Source organism: Coturnix japonica, chromosome 5 (assembly GCF_054131305.1).
Source record: "Coturnix japonica strain WE chromosome 5, WE-NBRP24, whole genome shotgun sequence".
NCBI lineage: Eukaryota > Metazoa > Chordata > Aves > Galliformes > Phasianidae > Coturnix > Coturnix japonica.
This window is the reverse complement of record NC_140667.1, coordinates 8962543-8983758: the sequence shown is the minus strand read 5'-3', so window position 1 is coordinate 8983758 and position 21216 is coordinate 8962543. Positions and strand designations below refer to the sequence as shown.

The following is a 21216-nucleotide window of genomic DNA, read 5'->3' as shown; positions in this document are numbered from 1 at the left end:
TTTCCAGAAAAGGCGCAATTAGGAACATACTTATTACCAATGATTGGATGTAATTACCAGGTGAGATTACTTTCTACAAAAAAAAAAAAACCAACACCTCATTTCTTTAGTATGCCTGAATACAGTCAGCACAAAAAGTTTGTAGTTCAGTAATTCTAATTTTCTATCTGTAATGCAAATCAATACAATACAATACCCAAGTTAATCCTGCACGTTTTACTTGTCTTATTTGTGTTCCCCTTGAAGTGCATTCTCTCACCCTAATGCTAAAGCAGTCAAAACAACAAATGATGCAAGTCAGCTTTTAAGTGAATGGGGCACGTCTCCTCACAAATAGGGCGCCATATGGATTCCTGTCATGAATATGGGATTTCTTTTTAAAGTTACAGAGTGCTTTCAGCATTTAATGGCTAGTGCTGCTGCCGTTCAGGTTCCCTTTGTAGTTTGTACCCCAGGGACACAGAGCTCTATGCATTACCAACTTTTCCCTTATTTTTCACCCCCCATTATCAATCTGTGTAAATAAGATGCACAGCATCCGCTAGTTAATAAACAAACTCTCACTTTGATTACACTTTCAGTTTCCAAGCACAGAGCTGACTAACCACAAAGAATAAATGTGTTTGGGGTTTCAGTGCTGGCCTTGGAAGATTGTTCACAAATACATGATTCATATCCGATTCTGAACATTAACACTTTCCTCATGACTCATACATGCAGTTAAACAATAAAACAGAGCGCTTATTGAAGTTTTGTTTAACGTGTATGAAGGATCTAGTATTAATATTTTTAAATTTAATTGTTTAACAATGTCAATCCTATTATTAGCTTCAAGGAGGGGATGTTTCCACTTCTATCTTGAAATAAATACATGCTTTTGAATTTACTCTGGCTTATATTAAGAATCTGTCAGCAGTAGCTCAGAAAACAAATAACAAAAAGCCATTAAACTCTGCACGAAGCAAGAGTACATACCTTACCAATGTGACCATAGTACATTATCCAAATCGGTAGAAGATGATTATCCTGCATCTTTCATTCTATAGAACACTGTATATAATATGCTGATCAACACATCGTTTCCTCACATTGTTTTCCTCTACAGAGTGAAGGATAAAAGGGGGAATACAACCTCCCTCACACAATAGAGACTTGAGTTGTTCTATCTGGTCCCTGCATATTAGGATACAATTCCCGGATAAATTATAACCAATGACTGTCAAATCCAAAATGTGTAAGAACATAAGTTTGGCTAAAAAAAACAAACCCTGGGGAATTATTTTTTAAACTTTACTCTTTGCAATTCAGTTTTCTTTTAAGGTTTGCTAAATCACTATAATTGGATACTATTTGCAGTTCCATTGCAAAAAAATCAGCTCCAGCTCCATATGCAGGAACCATGAAAGTGCAAAGCAGAGCTTTAAGAGTCATACTGTATCTCAGATATATGTTCAGGTAGAACATGACATATAGATCTCCATTTCAAAATTCCAGGATCATTGTTATCTTGGGACACACGCCTGTCTTGAGTCTGTTTTCTGTTTCCTCTATGCAGCTTTCAAAACAGTTTTGACCAATTTTCTCCTATCTCTATACAAGCCACTTCTAAATAACCACAGAAGTAAGCATTCTGCTACAGACAGAGTTTTTCACTTTATTACAGAGAGCTTTTCCAAAGGATAAATTCTTCCAAAATATTAAAGAAAAAATTCACGTAAAACACTGGTGACACAGGAACCTATTCTGCATATTTTTGTTGTATCATCAACCCATCAAGGAATGATTAAGAATCTCCCAGGTTTCATTCTAACCCCACTGAATTTACTCACAAACTACTCACCCTATAGATTCAAGGCTGGCCTTGAATTCAGATGTTGGTTCTATCATGAGAAAGCTTTCTGCCTGCCCACTAACACTGTGTAATTTCTGAACATTTCCTAACAATTCACATTCCTCACCAGTTGTAGAGACGTGGTCTTAGACCCACTGCCTTCAGAAGCTGACCTTGTGGAGGTAGATTCAGTGATTTGCTGGTGTTGACAAAGCCTTTCTGTCGCTGCTGTTGGCCTCACATCTGTGCGCAGTTTCAGCATGGCTGAGCAAGGACAGAAAATAAGGGGGAGTTACTCACAAGCAGACACAAGTATCAGTCACTGCACCCACATGGCTAATAAAACAATTCCCAAATATTACACAATAGTTGAAATAAAGTTAATGCTTAAGTCCTGTCCAAATAGCAGGCAGAAATCAGACAGTACTGATATACGAGGGTGAAGCTGCATCCAAAGAGCAGGCAGAATACTGAAAATGTTGATATACAAAGATGAAACACTGTTCCCAGTTTTCCACTCAGGCTTTCAAAGAAGCAGAGGAGAAGTTAACAGTGGAAGACTTATGTGTTTGCTGTGGGACTCAAACTTGCTTCCAGTAACCGCATTTTTTTTTCATCAAAACACCAAAATGGCCTCATCCAAGGCAGATTTTGTGTTGACACCTCAGGCAGGCAAGCAGGAAGGCTGCAAGGCCCTGCTTGTAGGCTGCAGCCTCAGGAAGCATCTCTGGCTTACCTACCCTCCTGCCCAGCCTGGCACGGCACCCATCTTAGGCCCCATACTGCCCTAATGGCAGGCTTGGTGTGCTTCTCAGTTCTCCAGATTGCCTATGAAATACAAACTAGCAGCAGGTTTAACCACGCAGCTCTTATCTCAGCACCAGATGACTGAAAAAACTGAAAGGAAATATGAGCAGGGGAAACGTTTCTTCATGTTTTTGTGTGACGCTTGTTGCTAGGAAAAATATTTCCTTAGTATCTCTATGGGCTCTGCTAGTCAGCATCAGTGAAGCTCTGCTGGTTGCCAGAGAGTACAAAACACTGCAAATGTCAGAAAAAAAAAAATAATAAAAATAAAAGGAAGAAGTAAAGCTTTAAGAATGTGTCCCTTAATGAATGTCCATCTCCTCAGCACTGCTCTTCACATGGTCAATAAACAGACACGCATCTGCTTTCCTGGCTGGGACAAATCTTGAGAGCTTCTTCCCAATGTATTTTGTCTAAGGAATTATATTTTTGGGCCTGTTCTTTAAAAAGCTTGAAGGCAATTATTTGTATAATGGTAGCACATGGTGGATCACAGCCTGAGTGCGGAGTGAATGAGCAAGCTGAGGCCTCAAGAAGCCTACATTTTAGACTGGCAAAAGAGAAAGGGAGAGAAGGGAAAGTGAGGGCAGAACAGCTCATCCCTAATTGCAGAGATGGAGCCCTGATCTACCTCACAGCTCTTGTGCCTCTGGTGGCACTTCTGGTCGTAAGTAGTACCAGATGCCCTGGGGAAGAAGGCTGAAAAAATTCCTGGTCTGGATACCCCCTGTGTGGATCTGAACCCCACCTCCTATTTCAGCAGAATATTGAGGCTTTCTGCATATTCACAGAGCTGAGACTAATGATGGCATCACTATGTTTCAGCTCATCTAGAGGCGAAAGGATAACTCATTTCCTAGGGCAATCATTCACCAGTCTTTTTGCTCACAGCTGGGACTAATGATGGTGATGAAGGGTTGGGGGATGGAGAGTTGGGAGCTGGTTATCTCTGAACTTGCTGCATGCTGGCCACAGCACAACAACTGAGAATATATATATATTTTTTTGAGCTGGATATTTAGCTTCCATTAAATGGTTTCCAGTCCCCACTGATCATCGTCCAAAACGTCTTGTGGCTGCTCCCATCACTGACCACTGAAAGTTCTCACATGTTGCTATTTTCATTTTAAGTTCTTCACAATAAAATGGTCTTCCCCAGTCTCTTTGCATTGTTTTATAAGCCATTTGGTTTTAAGTAAGATGCTTTTTTGCCAGAAAAAAAGAGCAAGACTTTGTCTGAATACAAATCCCATGCCCAGCACTGTGCTGACATTTGTGCACAGAGACGCTCTTTCCAGTTTATTCTATTGTGCTTTTCTTTTTCTTTTCCTTTTTTTAATAGTTCAGTGGAAAGTTTGGATGGTTCCAGGCAAGTAGGCAAGTATCCTTTAACATCGCAACAACAGAAATAGCCTAAAAAACAAAAAACAGAAAGACATCTCAGTGCTGTCAGGGGAATTATGAGCTGTTGGTTTCTTACTTTTGCCTTTTTTAATGATAAAAATAATAATAATAATAAAGAAGAAATATGAATTCAGAATATGAAAGCAAATGACAACTTCTGTTATTTGAGTCACCTTTCTTTAAGTTTAGAGTCTAACAGTCAGGACTGGAGAGTGGCACCTGGTACAGCAGGTACCGAAGACTGTGAGGCCCATTAGTCACAGCATGATGACAGATGGGCTTCTGAGCCCTTGCAGATGTCCGGGGGTCTGAGAATCCGAGAGCATTTAAAAATCTGAATATCTCTATTGATCTGAATTTCCGCAAGCAAACTAGTTGCAAAGTTGTTACCTGAGCAAACAGGGTTTGCCCTGCAACGTCCCCAGGTAAATGCCTGGAGCCCTAATCTATGGCGCCATCTAGCTCCCACAAAAGGAATATTCGACATAGCTCTTTTTTCCACATTATTATGACTCAAACTTTATCTAATATTTTGCACAGAACCACGAAAGATGATAACGAGTAAAAATGTTTGCTATTGTTCTCACTTCTTGGCATTCTGGGAGAATAGAAAACTGGAGCATGACAAATAGACCTCACTTACCCTCTGCTTACAAGGGCTTGAAGAAACCCAAAGTCTCTCCCTGTATCTCTTTGTGGATCTTTTTTTTACTCCAGGAGAGGCAAGTGGCTTGACCCAAACATATGCAGAAAACCATTGTATGTACATAAGGCTCTGCTCACTTTTTCTTCCACGAGTAACTCTTCTATGCTCTGTCTTTGCATCACAGCTCTGGCCCACCAGATCTACCACCTAGCGAAGAGCAAAGGCCAGTGCGAGTTGTTTCAGCAGAAGTGCAGGAAAATCTGTGCAACAGAGCTTTGATTTCTACTAATTATTTGTAACATGCGGAGCATATATAGTTTATATACATATACTTTATTTCTAATGATATTCATCATGGTGAAACAAAACATTTTCCAGCTAAATGGAACAAATAATTGGCACATTTGAGATATAGGAGGAGTCAGGTTGGTTTCATGTAAGAAAACAAAATCTGGAAGCTGTCTATTTCTGCTGTCCGAGCATTTGAAAATCTTTCATTCTCTGTGCTCTCAGCCTTCTGTGGATTGCTAAATAGGAAGACCTCAACAGCTTTCAGCAGAAATTATAAGACACAGAGATTCCAAACCAGAGAGAACAGTGGCTGAAATTGCACAAGCCAGGAAATACTTGAAAGCAGGTAGACAACAACAGTACAATCCCAGGTAACATGCAAGCGAAAGATCAAATTTAAAACTCCAACTCAAGCCTGCAGGACATTTGCCAACACGCAAGTTAGGCTCCAGTGATGTATGGAATATATTTGCTCTGAGTCTACACTCTGCTGTATGCCAGAAGCTTTTAAACCATCTTTACAAATATGTTCCCATCTTTTGCCAACTGAATATACAGTCTTTTTCCCTCACGTTGGTATCTACAGCTCTCCTTAGTAACTTCATAGTTTCTGTGGCTCTGACTACTCATATATTCTCAAATATTGTTCTGAAATGCACCAAACTTATCTGTTCTCTTTAGGGGGAAAAAAACACGTATTATTTGCATTATTTGCACATACCTTCAATCAAAACATAATAATAATATTAAAGTTATTTTTAAAGCTTCTCTGTTCACTAATCAGTGCTAGCAATATGGATTGGCAGCCATTCTGTTCTGCATTTTTCTTCAATTAATTGCTTCTCTACCCTCTTCTGTCTCCACTAATCCAATGTGACCCTTCCTCCTGCCATGCTTTGTTTCTTCAACAGCAGTGACTTTCATAAACTTGGGCTAATTTCTCTGCTGTAACCCTTGTAACATTATACATAACTCCTTTATATTTTCCTAGGTCTTACGAGACATCTATTTTTCTGCAACTACTCTCCTGTAGACATGGATTTTTATAGCTGTGGCCATTCCTCCAAGTTTCAGTTCCATTCTGAAATTGAGTTGTTCATGCATTTGAAGCAGACATTCTCAATCCATAATATTCCATTCTATTTCCAGACTAGAAAGCAGTCTCAACCTCAGAATGTTGACAAAGACAGCAATGTTGCTGGCATAACCCTAATATTCTTTTGGTCTTCCCCTATACCCTCACTTCATTGTTCCTAACCCTTTATAGATAAAAACAAAAAAACAAAACAAAAACAAAAACAAAACAAACAAAAAAAAAAACCCAAAAAAACAAAAACTGCTGTTGTGTGAAATGCAGGCTGTTCTCTGTGTCTTTAAGGAATGACACTCGATAGCACAGGTCAAGGCTGAAAGGACATGAACCACAACCAAGTGTCTCAGTCTTCATTCAGATTTTAGCCTGTGTCATAGCAGGAGGAAATTTAACACTAAGGGCTACCTAGCTCAGCCATGGGATGTTGATTCCATAAGAAATAGCAGATTCAAGGAGAACGGATAAGTAGGTTTATCACATTCTGTTTAACACATTTAGTTCAGGCACGTACTGGCCTAGTGCTTGTCAACGTTCAGATTCTAGTGTTTGCCAAAACCATGTAGAGAGGATTACTCCTTTTCTGAGTATCTCAGTTGTACACAAAGTAAAAAGTAAAATTAAAAACAATGGCTTTTGCTAAGGAATGCAGGAAATGTGTTGCATTTTCATTGCAACCACATGAAAGCAGAACTGCTGTGGAAATAAAATAGTTCCAAATACAATGAACTTGCTGACTCAGTTGATCCAGATGAAAAAAATACAAGTCAGCAATTTAAGCAGCAGCAGTACCCACTGTACTGTATCTGCAATACTGATGTAATGTGCATTGCAACATCATATTTCCCTGAATATAGAACTTGTGAGTTTGATGAGCTGCAGCTTTTAGAAGAAGCTTTGGATTTGCTGCAAATTACATAAGAGAGTTTTCCTTTACAGCTTAGACTGTCAGATGCTGGACCCACCCAACTTCTTAAGGAACAGGACTTTAAAAGCAAACAGTTTAGTCCAGCTTTTTTCTGACCTTAATCTGAAGCACATATCAAATTCTAGATAAGCCTAGGTCTTGCCAATTCTCCTAATGTACCCAGAATTATTGCCATTATGGCATTTTCTATTCAGAACAGCTTATGCAAATCATTTCATATTGTCATATGCAAATGATTTAATCCATTTTTGCTCTTTGATATTTTTATGAACAACTGATAGGCAAAATATTTTAATAAAAGTGGGCACATCTTCAAGCCATTCCAAATTTTTCACTTAATTTTATACTTCAAAAACGTCCATAAGAAGTATGGACTTAGTAGCAGCTGCCTCTTACACAGCAGAGATCTATTCCAAGTGTAAAAACCATCTAGAATGTATGATTTTAAACAAGGAACTGGTACTCTACATCTATGTTAGGTGAGAGAAGAAAGTAACAGAACACAGGGAATGGGATATGAATCAGCCTGGTGATTGGTTAAGGATTCTTTGTTGCAACTGCTAACTTCAGGATAACACAAGAAACCTTTATCATTCTTCAGAAGTGGATGTTGAGTCCAGAAAGTGTTCAGCACATGGAAGCATCACCATGAGGAGCAAGAGAACACCAAGAAGGCAAGTAACAGCAGATTACATTCTAAGATACAAGAAAGACAGCTAGACAGAAAGTGAACAAGTAGAAAGGGCACAAAAAGCAAAAGCTTCTCCTTTTGTCTGGTTTATGTGACTCTCTTTTTCTTCCTCATTCATTTTATCTATTTATTTGTTTTGTAGGAAGATTGTAAAATAGGTGAACATGTCTATGAAAGGACAATAGATGAATAGAGAATTGCAGAATAAGAGCACCTGCCTTAGAATATTGTATTTATGCACCCCTGAAGAAACACACACCTCTATTTGGAAGCTTGATAAACAGGAAGCATGATATTATATAACTGACTTACAGACAATACTATTATAACTCGTTTTAAGGAAGGTGATTTTATTTAAAATGTGAGTAAAATAATAGAGATCCTTTCCTCTTTTGCACACTATGTGTAGCAACTGTAAAGTATAAAGTGTCCACAAATTGTATACAGAAAACTAACTGAGAACTAACTGTTACTGAGTACTCCATGCACAGGCAAATATTTCCTCATAGTATCACTGCTCTACTAGTACTCTACAAGACAAGAAGTACCAATGTACTTTGAAAAAGAATGCTACATAATATCCAAATCCACTTTTAAGGAAAGTTATGCTTATGCTAACATAGTGCCTCTTGCCTTTGCTTTCCTGGAAAACTACCATGAGTACATGACTAGTTTGATTGCACTCATTGAAAGTCAACTTTTATAATTGTGCCCACTCTCTATGAAGAATATTTCTTGGTACTAGATACTAACATTTTGCTTTTCTATTAAGAGTTCAGAAACATGCCAGGAGAGCCATGATTCTAACTGGCAAAAATACACATCGAGTTGTTGCAATATATCACTCATGAACAGCTGACAGACCAAGTATTATGTGCAGAGGCAATGCAGCCATGCAATTAGACTCAGGACGCCTGTGGTCTCTGTGAAGGGAATGGAGCATTCGTCAGAAGAAGATGAGAATCAGCAGCAGAATTACTCATGGTTGAGGAGTTCTCCAGCTACAGTTATGATTTACACACTGTTCTTTATATAGCTTGACTAGTCATTCCCCCTCACTTTCACTGAAGAAAACATCACCAAGCAAGTGGTTTTCTGTAATAGTGATATCTATTATTTCTGATATAGTTATTTTTCTTTGAAATCTAAGACAAAAACTGCACTCAAACTGTGTTTCTCTTAAAATGCTGAAGACAAAATTGAAATGTCCCACAGTTCTAATTCTTTGCATGACTGTGACCTTGCCTTCAAGATCTGAAATACCAGGTAATTTAAGCTAAAAGTGGCTTTAAGAGAAAAAGAAAAAAAAAAAAAAGTGAAACGAGAATACATTAATTCAAGTGACATTTAGGTCAGTACAATCTTTGCTTCACTCAGAAGAAACCAATTTAAAGTCCAAGAAAGCAATAAACTTGAGTGGCAAAAGGCAGCTCCAAACTAGTTCCCTGAAAGTAAAGAGAGAAATCACTGCACCATGGTTCCTCTTTCTTCTCATTTCAAGAAACAGATGGAAGACTGAGACACTTGTAAAATTCTTATTTACTTATTTTTCACACAACAGCTACCTTCATCTGATGTTGCAGTATGGACCACTAGCACGTTTTTTGTTCTTGCTTCTGTCCTTAAACGGCCCAAGTGAGTTATCTTCTGATACTGAGTGACTGCATTTAATTTACATAGATCACAATTTTGCACCTGAAATTCATTTTCATAAGCAAAATCAAGAAGCTGTTGACTTGCATTTTGCTTTGTTTCTTCACAGGTTAATTTGCCTTAGCTGGAGACAGCTCACCCATCCTGATATGGTACCTGCATGAATAGAAGAAAAGTAATGAAAGAATTCCTGTGGTTTGGGTCAGTAAATAAAGCAGAAAGTCTTTCTGGTGGTTGTGGTTTCTGTACTTAACAATGTGCTGTCTATCCTTGCTATTACAGATCTTAGTTGAGTCTTCTATAAATTAAACTCTATTCCTGAAAGATATGTATACATACTTTCAGTCAGTTAAATGGCTGTGAAGATGGTGGAATTCACAGAACATTTTGGCATGTAACCAAAACTTGTGGTGTTATGTCCATAGAAGATCTGGCCAGGTTCTGTAATTAGATCATGGATTTTGAGCTGTCACACAAAATTATTTCTAGCAGTGCGTTTGTACAATGCATACACCTGTAACTCTGCATTCTTAAACAGGTGGAAGCATTCAGAAACTCCTTTCAGCAGGGATTATTTCTGAGAGATCTCCTGGTGTGAGAAAAGCAGAAGAATATGGGAATGACCATTAAACGGTGGCCTGAATATTTGCATTTTGGATTCCTGGAACAAAACCTGTGTTAGCAGAGTTTAAACCATTGCAAATCTTACTTGAATTCTTTCTACTTACTGTTTCCTTAGAATGACTAGTCAATTTGATTTTCATACCAGTTAATTATTTCCAGACAACTAAGATTTTTATCCAGGGAGGTAGATAAACATACAAACAGGAACTGCTTTTTTTCTTGTAGTATCCATCAGTAGTCACCAAACAACACACTGCAAACCTAATCATAAAGGGTATGTAAATTAAAGCTTAGAGCATATTATCCTACTGTGGGGAAGAAAGCAGTCTCAGCTTTCTGTGTGCTAGAATTCTAAGAGAGTGAAGACAGAGACATATTGAATAAAATGTCTATGCAAGCTAATTTTGCAGAAGACATAAAGTACTGAAAAAAGGCAAAGAAAGCAAATAAATTCTTAAGAAAATTTGAAATGCAACAGATAAAGTTACACAGGTGCAATGGAATTCCTTTGAGTGTGGATATTTGTAGCAATATGCTCCTTCAAAAAAGTAGAGAGTCATGTAGAAAGCATGCAGTGATAGAAAGGCATTCAATTTCTAGAGGTAACACTGGAAAAAGAAAATTATTAATGGAAATTCAACGGTCCTTTTAGAGTCCAGGAGAACTGCAGCAAGTTTCCATATATCACAAAACCTCAAAGTCTGTAGAAGAGCTAAATTGTAATATTCATACTCACGTTTCGTAATAGCAGCCAACAATACCCATAGTCCAGTTTTATCATGGACACTGAAATTAAAGTTTGGATCAAAGAAATTAAAACCCTTCATTTTCAATCTCCATCTTAAGATTTAGTTTCCTTAAGCCATATTTATGAACTTTAAATCAACAGTCTGGGTTTTAAATCACCAAACACCTACATGTCCCAATGATCTGGTCTGGATTTGGATATATTAAACACTTCAAAGTTGGTGAAAGCACCCAGACTTTGATCGGATGTTAAAAGTTTACCAAAGTTCTACCTGTTGAACCTACAGAACCAACATTTTAAACAAAAAAAACCAAAACCAACAAAACAAGAAACATAAAAGAGAGATAGGAAGGCCAGATTCCACAAAACCAAGGCTTGCATTTCACTATTATAGTCACCAAGTATCCTTGAATGAATGAATAGCTGATGTGCTACAGATTGTCATCCATTGAAAACTTTGTAAAGACAAACATTTTATTCTTTGGAAAAGAAGTGATGAAAAATGAAACTGCTTTTCTTAGTGCAAAAAGGGGAAAAAAGAATCTACATCAAAAATGTTGGAAACAATTCAAACAAAGAATGCATTATGCCGAGGGACAGGAATCTATGTATGTTCTGAAAAAAAAAAAAAAAAAAACCAAAACAAAAAAAAAACCGTAGATAATAGAAGACGCTATTGCATTCTGACAATTGAGTCTTTGTTTCCAAAGCAAGAAAAATCAACTTAGATTTACGTTTTTGAATGGGTTTGTTTGATCTGAGTGCAGGGGCAACGACAGTCATCAAGAATACAGGAGACCTCTAATATTAGCTGACACGTTTTAGTCCTCGGTAAGATTTCTAACTAAAAGTACAGCATCAAATCACAAAATTGAAATGTAAAATAATTAGAATAATCTACAAAATACCTATGTACGTGCTTAATTCAAAGGACGTGTTTAGTTTTGATAGTTTTGATAAACACTTGGCTAGGTTAAATCTTATTTCAAATAGAAATATATCAATGTTACTAACGTTTCTCCTAAGGAGGACTAGAAAACAGGGAAGATACAAAGTCGTACTCAAAAACAATATATCATATTTCAAATTCTAAGTAAAGATGAAATAAACTTCATTGTATGAAGTTCTCTCTCTACTGCACTAATCCCCAGCTCTACAAGCACTACCTTTTCAAAGCTTTATGGCTGCAGTTCTACCTTTTCCTTATCTTTCCCAAAGATGAATCCTTATGTGTCACTGCCACTTCTCTGCTTCAAACAGAGCACAAACACCACAAGAAGTAATTGCCTGCTTCAATTCTGGAAACCTGGAACAGGTTAAAATGTACATAGCAGGACTGGAGGCAATCAGATACTGCAAAATCTGTGGCACAGACTTAGGAAAACATTTAAACTAATGCTGGCTTTAAGAATACTAAGTATATCTAGAAGTATTGCTTTCACGAATAGCAACACGATTGGGCAACTGAGGCTGCGACGTGTTAAATGCCAACAGTAGCACTGAATATTTACCTCTTGCTGATTTACTGTATCGGGTTTTTTTACAGCTGCCATTGTCAGAGAAGATCTCAGCAAACCTTAAAGGTTTCACAACTACAAGTCAGATTTGGGTAGGAGTTCAAACCATGCAACAACAAATAATTTCAAAGCCCTGGTTTATAAATCATGGATTTCCTTCTGTTAGCAGTTCGCAAGACCTAAAGAGCTATCTGACGTTAAGGTGATGGGGTAGGAAATTGGAGAGTAGATATCCATCTATTCTACTGGGAGACTGTATTTTAGACTAACAGAGGTTGGCACTACACATAGCTTATAGGTTTTTCAATTTCTTGAGTGAGAAGCAGATGTGAGCAGAAATCATATTAGCAGAAAGCATATTAACAAAACTATGTCTGTATGCAGAGTACAGAAATGAGCCAGGCACCTCCGTGCTGGGTGGAAGTTTGCCTCTGCTCCATGGCCAGCCACATTCATGTGGAAAACCAGCATCTTCTCATGGGAGAATACAGGAAGCTAATGAATCAGAGCACCAGCTTTTTCATTTATTACAGTTGAGCTTCTGCTCACAAATATTCTGCATCTGTCCTCCGGAGAATTCAAATGGTCATCAGAGAAAGGCTGTAATCCTGGCCCTCTCCTTTTTTCTGCTGTGTCCCAAGGAGCAAGCACACCTATGCTAACAACACAGACTTCCTTAGGCCTACAAGCAGAAGAGTGGAGAGAGAGAGAGCTCTAAATCAGAGACGCTTTGCCCTCTTCATGACAAAGGTGAAAACCTCATCAGACAAATTGGGAAATCTTGCAGGCTGGCGCTGGCTGCTGAACAGAGCTGACCACTTTGGGTTCTATAGGGCAGATCTGATCAAATTGAGAATTATTATATTTGCAGGGGGAAAAAAGAATAATAAAAAATGAATGAATAAATAAAAGATGTCTATAAGATACAGTCTGCTTTTAAAGCTTTTGCCAGCATTAGCAGCTTGAGTGAGAGGATGCAGCTTTGGCAGGAATAACCATAACAGTGAAATTCCTATGTACCTCAGGCACTGAAATCTAACTGCTGTTATATAGTGTTACTGGTGCACATACTTTTCTTTAAGGGGTACTTTTGTTTCCCAGTGTTAAAGGTTTATAGTAATTCTGACAAACTTCAGAGAGAGAGACGGCCCATTCTGAAGCAAAACAAAAAATAAATTGATATTTTGAGGTGAGTGTTAACATGGACTGATCCATTTTGGTCTTCCTTGGGCTGAAAAAAAGGAAAATTATCTACTGGATCTTCAGCTAAAGGTCTCCTCTCCCCTTCATCCCAGCCCTTTCTCTGACAGTCATGCACTTACCAAGAGAAGCTGCAGAGGCGACATGCTAACATTTGTTTACCGTGGATCTCCCTTTGAAGAGCGATTACAACAACATCATTCTACATATCCGGAGGGTGGATTTCTTATCTCCCTGAAGTAGAAGGAGAACAATCACATATTTGATAAGTTCAAACAAAAGCGCACACAATTATAGGAAGTGAAATGTTTGCTAAAAGAGGGCAGTTTATACAAAACCCATTTTTATAATGTCGTATACGTATTTATTTCATGACAGCTTTCAGGACCAGCTTTCCATAACTGCAGTATCTCTGTTTTGTGGAGTATTTTCCATTTGAAAATTGACACTCAAGGGGAAACGTTCTCAGAACAGAGTCATTACAAGAACTGCTGAGTGGCTTTCACTGCCACCCACCCTGCGCTTCAGGAGAATGAGGTGTAGATAAATCCATACAGGCTGCCTTTCCACCTGCAGGAACAGCTGTGAGAGGAGTGTGACAGGAGGGGCACTCACTTCCATGGCAGCTCCCATGTGGATCTGTAGTTCTGCAGGGGCCCTGCCCTCTGCCACTACCCCAGAGCAGCAAGTGTGGCAAGCAGCAGAAGTTGTAGGCTGTCCTTTGTGTTCTGAAGACTGAATTCTCCTGATACAACAGGTCTCCTCTTCTCCATGAGGTCATCACCTGTAAAATTAGATCAGTGTATCTCACATTCAAAAACGACACTTAAAGTATAATTTATTACATCTCTAAAGTTCTTTATATACTTAGAAATAAGGCAAGATGGAAGTAAATGATAAACCAGCCATTCATATATATGAATATAGAACCATAAGGGTTTGAAAAGACAACTAAGTTCATCTAATCTGTTGACCCATCACCACCATGAGCACTAAACCATATCCCTACACAACAGTAAATTGTGAAGTGAGCGGTGAATGCAGGTGTAAAGCACTAGCAGTGAATAATTGGAACATTTTTCTTGAAAGTTAGACATGACGCGTAGAACAACAGAAAAGAAGATTGAGCAGATGCTGGAAATGTTGAATAATTATTTAATAGATCAATATGGATCTTATACAGGTTTAATGTTTCTGATGGGAAACTTGATCAAGCATATAATATACTAAAAACATGAAATATAATGAGAAAAAAGTTGGAACTTTTTGAGACCATTAAACCTTTTGCAGACGTCAGACTTTCAGCTGATACATTTGAACTAAATGAGACTTGATTTGACTGTTAATTCTATCAGCCAAGAGTCAGAAAAACCTATGAAGTGTTCTCAATTTACTTTTCAAGGCAATTCTCCAGACTGAAAATCCAGATTCTGACTGTGTAAGAAATATTTTCAGAATAAAACTGTGACACTTATATTAAAATATGCATAATATAGTGCATCTTAGTACCACATTTATACCACTGTTATAGTTCAGGCAAGTAGAGCTAAATATATTCAAAATGGAGAATAAGCTAACTACATAGGGCTTACTTGGACCTGTATAACTGTAGATCTGCAGTGAAGGTTTGCTGTGCTTAGTACATAAAGGTTGATAACTTCAACTGTTCAGTAAACACAAAAAGAATGTATACCTCAACCTTTGCTCAGTGTTCAATACCACTGCCCTTTTATTTCTCTGGAGAACATGGGCCCTTTCAGACTGAACACTAACCCTATGTCCTGTCCAACACGTGATGAATGGGAGATGGTGAAGTTAACCTGAGGATCCTGGCCAGCTTCTCTATCAGGAAATAACTTTGTAATACTGTCTCCTGAAGTGTTCCCCATGCCTTCTGATGTTCTATTCTGTCAGCTTGTTGCTGTCCCAAGAAAAACAGTTGCTCTTTCACGTTAGTTGCTCTTTCAAGGTATCTTATTTATATAAATCTTTTGTACCATTTATTATGAAGGACTTGCACAAAAATGTAAGACCCAATGTACTTTTTGTTATCATTATACTGCTTTAAAGGAATAGTTTGGGGCAAAGCTTTATGGATAAAAAGCCCAGCAAAACTAGTATATGTTTAAAATAAGGCTTCCAATCTTGCAAGGGCTACTTGCTTAAAACTGTAACTACATGAAGGTTTACCATGATGAATGTACGTTTAGAATAAAGCATGCAAGAAGGTTTTGAGATTGTATTATTGTTTCTTTAAATAGAAATAGGAATTGCCTCCTTCCTACTTGGAAATATAAAGCCTTCATTGCAACCTGTGTGTACCATTCACAGCACTGATGGGATCATTACCTTGGCATTAAAACACACAAAAAAAATAACAATAGATTTTAGCAGCTTTTGTGCTTGATTCTAAAGATTCACGTGCATGAGAAAAATGTCCATTGAAGATTCAGAAAGTGAAGATATATGTTGCACTTTTAAAGTCAAGCACAACTATCTGAAACAGAGGTGCCTTTCTTTACTAATTTATGCGGCGTGACTGGGAAAAGACTGCACAGAAATGTATTTTCCTTCCTGTGTACTTACACTGATTTTTGTCTCTGAGCATACATGGATCCAAACAGTATTTTCGCTTTCAAGTGTTCAAAGTTAATTATTTATGTTTGGTTTCCCGTAAATAAGTAAAGGAGCTTCTGCTTTTACCAGAAAGGATAAAAACTTATCTGTGGTTAACTTATGATATGCATGACTCTGCAATCCCCCTAAGCAGGAAAATGTATCAGTTACTTCTGCAGTATTTAGGTGAATAGAGTTTTGAAGAGAACAGAAGCCAACAAACTCACCTACAAATTACATATGCTCTTTTATTCCTTCCTTAGTAAGGTTTCCAGCAACAGGAGCTTTGGCATTCAAGGGGCTGCTATAAAAAAAATAAGGGACAGAAAGTGTCATCTGGTAAACACCCAAGGAAAAGCAAAAGCAGAGACACAAACATGAAAGAGATCGCAGATATCCTACTATTTATGATGTGATAGTAAAGTGTAAAGTGTACCAGGATCTTAAAGCAATACATGTTAATTACCCGCAGCAGATCTGTGATGTTATAAAAGTAACTGCTATGAACTTTCCTATATTGCTGATAACTGTACTTATCACAGATTGGTTTGTTTGTTTTAAATTGCAACAGGAACAGGAACTCACAACAGTATAATTCTGTAGGAATATATCCATTTTTTAAAGTATAAAACATTGGCATGTCTCCAATCAGCCTTTAACTCTGCTCATCAAAAGAAGACAACAGGACAAAAGTCCACAAGTGTACGTGTTCTACAATGCTACCAGAACTGCAGAAAAGTTTTTCATCTAAGCCTCCAGAAGAGCAAGAATGAGCTGATAGTCCATCATTAAAAGCAGTAAAATGCAGATAAAAAATTCACAAGTATTGTTTTGGTGATTATAAGTAAGCTCTTAGCTGCAGAGGTGAGAATAACCACATAAGAGCTCCTATACTCCAGACAGGCGAAGATTGCTGCTGTGCACCAGCTGTGCTTATTTACATGACTCACCAATGAGCAAGTTACCCCCAAATCATACCCTGTTCCCCATGTCCTTAGGAGTAGGTCAAGAACCCTTCCACCCCTGTAGGAGTTCTAGTTTGGAGGCAGTTAAAATCCATCTGGCCTCAAAGACTTACCAGTTTTTCCTGACATAACAAACTCCTGAACACATGCATATATATATAAGCAAATAAATAAAAATAAATTATAATAATTAAAAAGTCTTATCACACTTTCCAGAGAGCACTGAGATAGACTTCGCTATTATGCAAATAAAGATTGGCCCAGGGGGATGAAAATGGAAGCTTTGGAAAACAAGAATAGTTTAGAAAGCAAAGTGAGCTATTGATTTCAAGGTAAAACTTCACCATCAACTGTTGTCTATTATCTATCAGATAGTCCTGTGAACACCTACCTAGCAATCCTACAACAAAGACAAAATGCATTTCTATTACTGCTAGGTTTCTACAGAGGCATTTTATGAATTGTCTGGATAACGTGTGAAACCCTGGGCTTTTTTTCCTCTATCTTGCAGTCACGACCTCATCACATCCTACAACCCATTTTCAGAAGGGTAGGAGTAGTAACACAAATGGATGTGGGGAAATATCTTAAAACATAAATAATAATAATAATAATAAATAAAAGGAGAAAAAGCAGATGCTGACATTGACTCATTGGTAACTCATAGTCAGACTGAAAAAAAAGTGATATAGAAGGAGTTAGAAGAGGAGGCACATCAACTTTTATTATATTACAGGCAGGAGTGCCGTCAACTTCTGAGTTTAAACCTCAGCAAGATCTCTTGAAGCACAGAACTGTTAGCTGCAAAAGAAGCAGGTATCAAAAGAGCTTTGTTGTGTGCAGAGCTACATAAATTGAAATCAAACCCAGAAAAAATGTCTGCAATGTTGGCTGAAATGAGATGAGTTTGTGGCAGCTCAGCCAGCTCTGAGGAAATTTAGGTGACCCAGTTTCAAACAAAACAATGTATGGGAATAAGGAAAATATGACATATATCCAGCGCTGACAGACAAATAACCACATCCAGGAGAAAGGATTCCCCAAATCTTTCTGCCCAGTCCTGCCGCACAAGCAGTTCTGCTAACCAGAAAAGGACATCACATTCTTCTTTGCACATGCAATTAAATTGTATGAATCTAAGGAGAGAGTATTGCTTTTAAACAATGAAGTCAGCCAATAAATCTTACTGTTGTCTAATGCTTCTAGGACTGTAACCTCAGTTCATGCCTCTAAATAAGTGAGGATGTTAATCATGGACTTCTGAGGGCTTTAGAGACAATAATAGTCCTTCCACGGAGTAATTCTGCTGATTTCACTCACAGCGCTTTTATCTTACTCTGGCTTGAGAGAAATAACCACCCTAGAGCCTGTATATAACCATCAGTGTGAACAGCAATCTCCTTATGGGCTCTCAAACACTTGCTGGCCCCTGGCCACAACCATAAGTAACAAGTTTCAGAAGCAAACACAGCTCCTCCTCTTCTGCCACTCATTGCATGAAGAAAATTGTTTCTAATTTATTTAACAATTAAACAAGCTCCTTTCAATTAATTAATTCACCTATAATTTTCAATTCACTTCTTGTTACCCCTCTTTAATTAAAACAAATCATGTTCTGCTTTCAAATAAATTAACCCACATGAACACACAGCCCTGTGCTTCTCTACTCGTTAATAGCTAAGCCATGGGACTGTATGGGACAGCAGCACCCTCAGGATTCCTCAGAAAGCTATGAGTCATCCCATCTTCACTCACAGGAGAGCTGTATGGCTGGGTTATTACTGCCACCTAGTTTCCAATTTTTATTATCCATATCTTTGCATTTTCCGTGATACAAAGTATATGCACGCAGTCAGAAAACATTCATTCTAGTCATATGTGATACATACCCTGTGATGTTTAAACAGCACAAACTCATGCAAGGATGAGCTGTTACTGAATGAATCCACATGTATCTAGATGCAATTACTCGTGATACATATTGATGGAGGGAAGGATACAGAATTACCAATCCCAAATGTAAACACCTCCTGAAAACCCAACTCACAAGTTTCCAGGGTCAAATGACAAGCCTACTTTGCAGCACTGTAGAAGTTCTCTAAAATGTGCTCACAGATCTGTAGCTAATCTTGTCCAGCTGATGCTGTACCTAATAGCTTTTATTTTATATGGACTTCTTTTAATGCAATTTACAAATGAACTTTCCCATTTTATCTATGTGCTTTACTAAAATCTTGCATAAAGACTTTGGAATATTAGGCTCCCCAGTGATACAGCATGCCTTGTTCATTTTGCGAAGTATGAGTTGAACCATCATATCATGGCAATCCTTCTAGGATATAACATGGGCAAGAAGCTTACCAATGAAAGGCAGCAAACTGCGGAGAACAATTAAAGTAATTTTTGACACCTCATATAAAAATCTGTCTAGAGATCTGAGGAAGGAACTGCCAACTTTTTCCATTCTAGTGTCCTATCTGCTTTTACTGACTGCGATCATCTGTGGGATCCAGCAGAAACTGCAGGTTAAAGCTAGAAACCAGCTGAGCAACCTTTCTCAAGATCTGAAACATTCTGAAGTTTCCAATCCTGGAAATAAATAAATAAATAAATAAATAATGTGTAATTGAAGATTATTTTAGATCTGGGGCTCTGTCATAGCAAGACAAAGTAACACGTTTTATAATTTATCCCAGGCAATTCTCCTAAACTAAATGAGAGCAACGTCTGTTTTACACTTCAAATATATTTTACTCACTCTGTTAACAAACAGTGTGCAAAAACTAGGCCATTACATTGTGCCCAGGTGTAATAATTTACCCCAAAAGCTGCTCATAAAGAAGCCCGGACCCTCCTTCATGGAAGCTAAAGATTTCTGCATTGATTTTCCATGGCAGCAGGAGCAAGTGTTGATGTTAGCATCCGTTTTTTCACCAAAAGAGCTGTAATGACTGGAAGTAAAACAAGGTGCTTGTGAATTTCAGGCATGATGCAATCTGAGGAATTTCACACGCTGGATGAGTTGACAAGGCACAATTCTGAAGCAGACAAAACTGAGACATCTACATTAACACACGTTGAGAAACCACAGATGTCTCCAAACGCTCTCCCTTTTTTAAATTGTTATTGAAAGACTAAATTCTATTTGAACTCAGATCCTAGGCCCCTGGGCTTGAAAAACATATTGTGCACCCCCCACAGTGCTCAGGTTAAGTCCATTCAAACCATTTTATGCAGCTACAGTATGGATCACACTCAGTCCTTCTTTTTTCCCTAACAGGTTTGTTTCTGGTCATAAATTCTCAATCAGTGGGCAAGCCACATTGTACAATTTAGTAAATAGTGTAGTTAAAACATGTTTAAAGTCAAAAGAAAAAGGATCTGACAATGAAGCATTGTTCCCTTTTGCAGAACTGAAGTGTACTTTCTTTGATTCAGTAACCTTGCTGCACTTCGGTATGAAATTGCCCCTTTTTCCATCAAACTTGCATTTAAAGTGCCTCATTAGCATGTCTCACTGGATCTGTAACAATTCTGCTAACCCAACGCTCGCTTCAGTCAAGCCACCATGGTTTTTCTATCTGTTTAACATCTAAAACTCCTTGACAAAGTTCCTTTTAAAATTTACTCCTTTTGTTTCTCCGTGGTTTTTCTGCAAAGATCTTTAAACTTCGATGTACTCCAAGATGACTCCTGAACAAAAATCATGTCTAGCCCAGCTAGTAAATCTAACCTCCATTCAATGGGATTAAATAAGTGCTTCACGGCTATTGTAGAAGCCTCTAAAAAGGATCTTACATCTTTAAGAGTTTCCTACAATAAATTAAACACATCTCACCCATTGTAAAAGAAAAATAAAAAGACTTGATCTCGCACAAGGGAGTTGCTATAGACCCACAGTGATGCCATACTTCAAGTACCAAAACAACCACAGTTTACAAGGCCTGAAGTAACAGCAATGGGGAATGGAAGCAAAATTGCATTAATATTATTTCTTTGAGAATTCAGTTTTTGGACATCATGTTGGTAAAACATGGCCAGCAAAACTAAAAGATATACATTATGGATTAAAAATCTGTAATTCTATAAGTTTTTAAAAAGGTGCATGGAAGTCAGAAAAATTATTGGCACTTTTTTACAATAGAATCCTAGAATTGTTTGTGTTGGAAGGGATCCTTAAAGGCCATCTGGTCCAACTCCCCTGC

General features: G+C 37.8%; 2 long non-coding RNA genes across 2 annotated transcripts; one reads left to right on the top strand and one right to left on the bottom strand.

Annotated features, from left to right (window-relative positions):
- Positions 1-1392: 1392 nt before the first annotated feature.
- On the bottom strand, positions 1393-21121 carry LOC107314431 (uncharacterized). Its single transcript, XR_014946346.1, has 7 exons — positions 16274-21121; positions 14046-14214; positions 13553-13664; positions 10702-10751; positions 9254-9497; positions 4686-4895; positions 1393-4051 (listed from the first exon to the last, which is right to left on the bottom strand). It is a non-coding gene; the product is annotated as an uncharacterized LOC107314431 (long non-coding RNA).
- LOC146760656 (uncharacterized) lies at positions 8991-9665 on the top strand. The gene is made up of 2 exons (XR_014946348.1): positions 8991-9323; positions 9451-9665. It is a non-coding gene; the product is annotated as an uncharacterized LOC146760656 (long non-coding RNA).
- Positions 21122-21216: the final 95 nt, after the last annotated feature.